This window comes from Crinia signifera, chromosome 7 (assembly GCF_055691185.1).
Source record: "Crinia signifera chromosome 7, ASM5569118v1, whole genome shotgun sequence".
Taxonomy (NCBI): Eukaryota; Metazoa; Chordata; class Amphibia; order Anura; family Myobatrachidae; genus Crinia; species Crinia signifera.
In genome coordinates this window covers 165,927,786-165,936,425 of record NC_139223.1, presented here as the reverse complement: position 1 = coordinate 165,936,425, position 8,640 = coordinate 165,927,786, and the positions used below count along the sequence as shown (strand labels likewise).

Below are 8,640 nucleotides of genomic sequence, written 5' to 3'. Positions count from 1 at the left end.
CTTCCAACAGCTGTACACCCAATTGATTTGGGCTTCCCATGGATATGATTACGAACTGCTTCCATTGACTTGAGTAAACTCCACTTCACTAATGGCAAACTCCCTGGCATAAGCAGTACAGGTTTGGTATCCCTTATCCGGATATAGCACCCCCTAGCATTGTGTGGCTTTGATCACTATCCCCTGCTGTTTGTGTTTCCTGTTTGGCAGCTTTACCAGGTTCAAATATCTTACAATGATTATGCTGTCTGCTATAGCCTAGATTTATTGAGTGCCAAGCTGCTGATGAGCCTGTAAACTTCAATACTCCAGGGTATTTCTGCTGTGAGGCAGAAATAATTGTTAAACTGCCATCCCTGATGCATTTCACACTTCTGAAAGTTGCAATTTAAAACCAGTTTATTCAGTTCTAAGTTCTCTCTTTTTTATGTTATAAAACTTTTGACATTTGGTAGTTGCTGTCCTAGCTCGAGTGCTTTTTCTGTAGTGCCTTAGGGTAAACTGACCATGCAGGACCCATTCTGGGCCCCTTGAGAGTAACCAGGTTTGCATACAATTCCGAATTAGACTCAGTATTCCACTATGTGGAATGGAGAAGCAAATCTAGAAGATGGCATTGTTGGAGCATCGCAACATGTCTTAGCAAAATTTGATTTGCATTAAATATTCATGCAAATTAGGTCACTGTCAATTGAGCTTTTATTAAATTTTACACTAAAGTGCACATGAATATTTTTATTGCAATGAACAAAGTACGCTAAATAATTCCCTTTCATATTACAAGCGTGATTCAAAAATGAAATATCCAATCATTGTACTGTACAGTATGTTTTAGAATGATAGTTCTTTTAATGGAAGAAAAAAGCCTTGGAGGCAGACTTATATATCACAGTGTGACCTGTGATTACGTCAGTTGAAACTGGCATTATTATCACAGGGCTCACTGCTCATTTACATTTTTCCTTTTAGTAAAATTGGGCAGATTGCATTTCCCATTATAATTATCCCGTTCGCACCTATTAGTGCAGCTGGCGGGCATTGGGTGGTGGTGACGGGCTGCGCCCATGAGAACTCCCAGCATTTCATAGGAACCTATCAGCAAGCATATCGAAAAGTATGTCAGGGGGTTGAGGCGGTAGCGGATCACATACTGAATGTGACTGATCAGACCTCATCAGTTCAGTGCGGTGTGTGTTTAGCATTAAGCTGAGATATTATGTTAGCCGCAGGCAGTGAGAATATGTGAATAGATATGTGTGTGCATCTGCATTGTTAGACCTGTAGAAACAGCCTGAAATGAGCAGACTAGAATGGCACACATTATTAATATTTACTGAACTCATAGAGTAAATGTGGTAGCCACATTGGCAATATTAATAGAGACCCATGTAGATGAGAGGGCACAAGGAACATTACTACCACACATCACTGGGTTGCCTGATTTCACCAGAACTTAGAAGCTAAGCAGTGATTGGCCGGGCCAGTACCTGTCTGGGGGACGATCAGGGAGTACTCGGTGTAGTAACTCACCTCAGACAGCAGAAGCACCATCAGTCTGGTTAGAGGAGCTCTTTCTATCCCTTCACCCATCTTTTGGGAACAAGTACCCATCATTGGGATATCAAACTACACTTTGGAGGACTGCCATATACAGTATGTTGGCAACATTTAGTCAAATCACTTTCTTATTGAGGTCTTATGATGACTGTTTTGTGTCATGCGTTATTGAACTAGACTCCTTTGATGATAACTCATATTTTAAAGTTGCATTACTAAGGAGTCTCTTATTATTCACCCTTAACTGTTATTTGATTATTATCACACCACTGTGACTGCAGTATTTTACCAATTATGTAATATACAGATGGAGTAGGTCCCATCCTTGCCGCCAGGCCGCCATGGCGGAGGTTCTGGCGCTCCGATATTCTTCTTGCGTCGGCGTCCGCCAAGGGGCGTGGGTGCACGCCATGCAATACAATCCGCCACCACTGGGTGGCTAATGCTCCATCAAGCTAGAGTCGGAGTGGTATACTGCAATGTGCCAATGGAAACCCGCCATTTTCCGTACGGAGCGCGCTTAAAGTATGAGACGCTCGTGCGCGATGAGCGGCTCATAGGAAATGAGACGCTCGTGCAAATGAGTCGCTCGTGAACATCGGAGCGCGCAAAAGGGCTGTGTAGAGTCATGATCCTATACAAGCATTTACCTTCACGTTCACGTAGCCGATGCTGAATATTTTGAACTGTTGGTACTGTGTATAATGTGTATGCAGCTGAAGTCAATCGCCTCCTCCATTTCCAGGGGTGTAGGGGGTCGACTTGACCTGAAATACAGTACAGTATATTACATCACATTACAGCGCTAATTCATTAAAGGACCGTATCGGACGCTGCCGGGACTCGGGTTTCGCCACTGGGGCTGCGGATGCCACAGATTATTATATCAGCACTCTACCGACCATACACATCACTGTGTTGCGTAGTGTAGTGGGTAGATGCGTGCGTCTTCATGCAGGAGACCCGTGTTCGACTACGGTGTCAATTTTTTCTTTTTTTTTCTTTTATTTGAATATTTTGTCGAGGGATATTTCATAAAACTAGACCATGAAATGTAACAGTTTTAACAAAACTATACAAATAAAACAGTTAATGTTTTACAGGTCTCCTCACAGAATCATACTGTAAGTGAAGTAATTAGCTCCACCTGTGGATCATTTATAATGTGTCAGTCAGTAACGAGTACACCTGTGCCCCAGCTACTGTAGGTGTTCATGAAGTGTTGGTACTGTAGAGTAAGAGGACTTGATTTGGCTACAGTACAGTACCATTGCACTATTGTCTCTTCCAGGGAGTAATGTGTATGCAGCTGAAGTCAACCGCCTCCTCCCCTCCCCCCCAGGGGTGGAGGGGGGTTGAACTGACCTGAAATACATTCCAGGACATTACACTACACCATCTCCTGCAGCGCTTATCCACGAAGGTGCGGGCCGTCTCAGACGCTGGTTTCACGAAGGGGCGGGCCATCTCAGATGCTGCCGGGACTCGGGTTTCGCCACTGGGGCTGCGGATGCTATGCTCGCCACGCTATCTAAAATCAACTCCATGCCAACGTGGACAGTGGGGGTATGAACTATCCACGTTGGCATGGAGTTAAGTTACTTTATTTTAGATAGTTTGGCGAGCGTACCCAACCCGGAAGTAGCACGGCGCCATGATGGCGCCGTGAAACTACACAAGAACAAAAAAAAGTTTTGGGACACATGATGAAAGTCATGTGTCGCACACAGCGTGTGTTACTAGGACGCCCGCTCCGCCATTTTTAGCCTACTGCACTGTATGCTGTACAATGGCGCAGCGCAGCAGAGAAGAGCCATACAGCACCCGGGAGCTTAGGCACCTGGTGCGCTGTAGAGACCTCACTCTCTCCAGCAACAGGGAGAAGCTGCGGGCGTATAGAAATGCCCGTAGGGCAATTCTGGCTGACACTGGCCGTGAGCGGTCTGTCCGCTCCCTAGAGCGCCGGTGGAGCGACCTGGTCAGGAGAGATCCTGACAGACTTCAGGCAATAAGGCGCTGTAAGTACAGTAATGTGAGGATACTGTACAGTGTACCAGAATAAAGTTTTAATAAAGTGGTGACTGCAGTACAAGTGTATACAGTAGTAACGCCAAGTGTACCCTTTAATTCCTGTGTTCACTCAAAGTTTACTGTACACAGTGTACAGTACCTGGTTGCCCGCCATGTGTATCCTACTGTATAATAATACAGTACTTGGTGTCCCACATACTGTAATACCATACCTCCCAACATGACCCTCACCAGCAGGGACACAATGCTCTGCTTCTGGACTTTCCTCTTAATTTAGGATTGCCATCACCTGTGGAGAAACACCTTTCTTATTAGTTAACCTGTTCAAAAACAGGTGATGGCAATCATACATTAAGAGGAAAGTCCATAAGCAGAGCATTTTGTCCCTCCTGGCATGGGTCATGTTGGGAGGTATGTAATACCGGTGGGGCCCACCATGTGTATCCTATAATTATACAGTACTTGGGGTCCCGGTTAATACCGGTGGGGCCCTCCATGTGTATCCTATAATAATACAGTACTTAGGGTCCCGGTTAATACCGGTGGGGCCCTCTATGTGTATCCTATAATAATACAGTACTTGGGGTCCCGGTTAATACCGGTGGGGCCCTCCATGTGTATCCTATAATAATACAGTACTTAGGGTCCCGGTTAATACCGGTGGGGCCCTCTATGTGTATCCTATAATAATACAGTACTTGGGGTCCCACAAAATACTGGTGTGTTTCCACCATGTGTATCCTATAATAATACAGTACTTGGGGTCCCACATAATACCGTTGTGTTTCCACCATGTGTATCCTATAATAATACAGTACTTGGTGTCCCACATAATACCGGTGGGGCCCACCATATGTATCCTATAATAATACGGCCACAATCGGGGGTAATCGTGTACCTTAACTTAAGGTACACGATTACCCCCGATGGACCCGATTTCCTTTGTAATCAGGTCCATTTTGCCGGCAAAGGCAAAATCGGGTCCATCGCGTCGGTCGGGTGCATTAACATGGCACGCAACGCGACCGACGCGATGGACCCGATTTTGCCATAGGGTGCAATGTTAAAATATTTTTAACATTGTAATCGGGAAAAAAATGGGAAATGGGCCAATATGGGCCATTTCTCATTGTATATGCCCCCCCCCCCCCATTGTGAACGTCACCCCACGTTTGATGCCAACCCGAAGCGTGGTGAGCGTAGCGAGCCTGCGAGGGGCGGCTGTACGCGGCCTCCGACCTTTTCATACCCCTACTATCCACGTCGGCATGGAGTTGAGAATATAAAGTGTAGATTGAAAATCTAATTATATCTGCACAAGTAACATCTGCCCCCCTGCAGTGCACATGGTTTTGTCCATCTAAGAAGGATTTTGTCAGAAAGAGTGAACTAGAATAAGTCCCTATATTCATTATCCCTGGTACCCGCAACAAACCTTGTCCTGTCTTCTGCCAATGGTCACCCCCTCAAATTTCATGTCAGTTTACAGACCACAACATGTGGTATATGTCCATATTCTTTAACTAGCATTGTATTGAGTTACAACAAACAATTGTATTATCATTAGTTTGAGTTAGTCAGCATGAACAGGCATCCATGTAATTTTAAATGTACAATTCACCATGATGATAAGGATGGTATAAATGAATTTGTCGCAGTTATCGGTTGTCATATGATGTTTGAATTTCTTGAGAGACTAATAGGGGAACCACACCCTATGTGTTTATATGACATTCCTATAAATCATTGTACTACTACTACTGTCATTTGTCCTAGAAGTTTGGCTGAATTTACTAAGATTGCTGTTAAAGCTGAAGAGATTCAGGAGATAATTACCAGCGGTTGCTATAGAAATTTCAAACAGAGGTATCATAAGTGGAAAAACTTTATTAATAAGAACAGATAATTTATAATACACAGTTTCAAACCTTCTCTACATCCTTTTTGACTGCACATGGATACAGCCACACCCAACTGGAAGGAATAACCCCAACAAAGGGAGTAAGATGAGTGTACACCAATACAGATAACAGAGACTGACAAAGAAGGCAAGAAGGGTATTGATGCCATTCTTCGGAGGGACAATTTTCCTAAAGAGTGGACATTGGACCCAGAGGCTTGGAACATGTTCCCAGCCATAGATGGTTGTTGATTACAGAAAAAGGAATATAGTGGGATACTGTGAAAATCTAGACTATCATATATCCATATGTCCATATGGTCCAGTGTTAATATATATGCACTATTAATATGGATTCACTCACCAGTCTTGTTGCAGTGTAAATTATTTTTAATCAGGCAACATGGCAGGTAGAAATCAACATTCCAGTCCCCATCCCCATCTGGGACCTTTGTCAAGATAAAAGGTCCCAGATAGGACCCAAAACGTTAATATAGTTAAAATTCACATGCTTCCCACAAGCAAATAGCTCTAAAGTAATTTATATACTGTATTAAATTAAGTGTCTAACATAAGTGGTGTCATCAACATTCCAGAATTGCAAATATCATACTTCTTACTCATAATGACGTTTATTTGTGTCCCTATTTGAAAAATAGGAGGGGGTGCAAATGTTCTTTTGTGCACTGAGCTCCAAAAAAGTCTAATCACAGTTTTGTACCTGATCACAATGCACAGACTATTATATGCAATACAAAACTCAGGAGAACTGTCTGATCCATTCTGATACACTCAGCTCTAATTTTTGGTAACAAATCATACCATTCCTCTGTATATTTGATTTGTATTATTAAATCAAGAGCTTATTATTTTGATTGATATCATGGGCAGTCATTGGTTGGATTGGGAGAATCATTTCTTATTTTTACCTCCTGTCTGACTTTTTTATAGAGAAGAGATTGAAAAATAATTGGATATATTGACAGTTGATTAGATTATTAGAAAAGTAAACTGTACATTATTTTTTATTAAATAACAGTTTCTTATATAGCGCAGCATATTCTGTTGAACTTGACATCTGGAACTACACAGATTGAACGGAACTTGGTAGTAACAGACACAGATGTAGGAGGGCCCTGCTTGCATGCTTACAATCTACAAGGAAAAAGGCATTGATACTCAAGGACGGGTGCTACCTATTGCATAATGATCCTGACAGACTGCAAAAGTTATTAATGGGGTTTATGATATGGACAAATAGAAATATTCGCCCCGGGGTCAGGAGGATGCGAAAGTGATGTGAGGTTATATGTGAACTGTACAGAGGGGATGAAAATCATCCTTGCAGTTACCTCGCAAAGTCTGTTTATGGAGAAAACAATAATGAGATTATTGCATTAGTCGATGCAGGACACAATAAGTCCATGGTTTCCAGTTTTTGCAGTGTTTTGTGTATTTTGGAAAAGTTTTTTTTTTAAAAGATGTTTGTAACATTATTTAGACACCGATTAAATTTGGATGAAGCCTAGACAGTGAGATTTTAAAGGGGCAGACTATATGGGCCAAATGGTTCTTATCTGCCATCAAATTATATGTTTCTATTTTGGGGTAGGGTTGATTGTTGAGTTAACAAAATTGAAATTGAAATCAGGTTGGAAAATATTATTGGCTGATGGTAATATAATGAATTCTGTTTTTATACAGTAGATGATTTTAAGTGAATGTTGATGATTTTTAAATACAAAAATATTGTCAAATGTCATAATTTTCTTACCATTTCAAATTAAATTCAGAAAAACACTAAAAAAAATATGGGTGTTTTTGGAAAAAGCCAAAACCAAAGCACAGTGATGGTTTTGGAATCAAAACAAAGACATGGGGGTCTGTACAAATCTATAGTATATACCACACATTTTGATAGGCTATAATTAGTTAAATGTATCTAGCAAAAAGTAACATAAAATAGACCTATTGATCTCTGTATGGTTATTATTGCAATCTAACCCCTAAATTTCTCATTTTGAACTTTACAAAGGCTGCTTTTACTTCACTATTCCTAAGTGTATAAATCAAAGGATTCAGCATCGGTGTAATAATTACGTAAAATATAGCAATGAATTTGTCGGTACCAGGTAAAGAGCTTGACCTAGGTTTCATGAAGGCAGCCATAGCTGAGCCATAAAATATGGTTACAACCAATATATGAGATCCACAGGTGGAGAAAGCTTTTTTCTGCCCGGCTGAAGATGCAAATTTTAAGATACATAAAATAATTTTATAATAAGATATTCCAATAAATGTCACTGGCATTATAAGAAGAATCACACCTTCAACAAAAATAATAAATTCAATAAACAAAATGTTTTCACAACTTAGTGATAACAATTCTGCACTTCACAAAAGAAATCATCGATTTCATTATTGTCACAACGATTTACGTTGAGCGCAAGAGTAACAAGTGAAATAGAGAGAAGGAACCCACATATCCATGTACCGGTGGCTAATCTGACACAGACCTTCTTGCTCATGATTGTGGCATAATGTAATGGATAACATATAGCTACATAGCGGTCGTATGCCATAACAGCAAGTAGAATACACTCTGTCTCCCCTATAGAGAGAAAAATGTACATTTGTGTGGCACACCCAGCATATGATATAGTTTTCTTTACTGACATCAAATATTTCAAAATCCCCGGCACAGTGGCAAAAAAACTGCAGAGATCTAATAAAGAGAGATTGCCAAGGAAGAAATACATAGGTGTGTGAAGGTTGACATCAGACAGGATTAGAATAATTATCGAAATGTTTCCAATTAATATAATCATATACAAAAGTAGGAAGACAATGAAAAGAATAATTTGTGTCCTTGGGTTACTGGAAATTCCAAGAAGAATAAATTCCATTATATCTGTGTTATTTTTCCAAGACATTCTCTAAAATAATATGGAAATTGATCTCAGTGTTCTGTTATTAAGTATCTTGCTTAACCCTTTGAGTGCCAGCGTTGCTGTGACAGATGTGAAAAATATCCGTTAAAAATGCCAAGGCCGAAGACAATGAATCACCCTTTTTTATTGTAATCAATGAGCAGTCTAGTTTTGAATGTATCTTGTACCCATTTAAGAGGCATATACGCTTTCCACTTTACA

General features: G+C 40.8%; 1 pseudogene; it reads right to left on the bottom strand.

The window, feature by feature from the left end:
* Window positions 1-7,477: 7,477 nt before the first annotated feature.
* LOC146021276 (putative olfactory receptor 2B3) lies at window positions 7,478-8,421 on the bottom strand (annotated as a pseudogene).
* Between the last annotated feature and the right edge of the window lie 219 nt (window positions 8,422-8,640).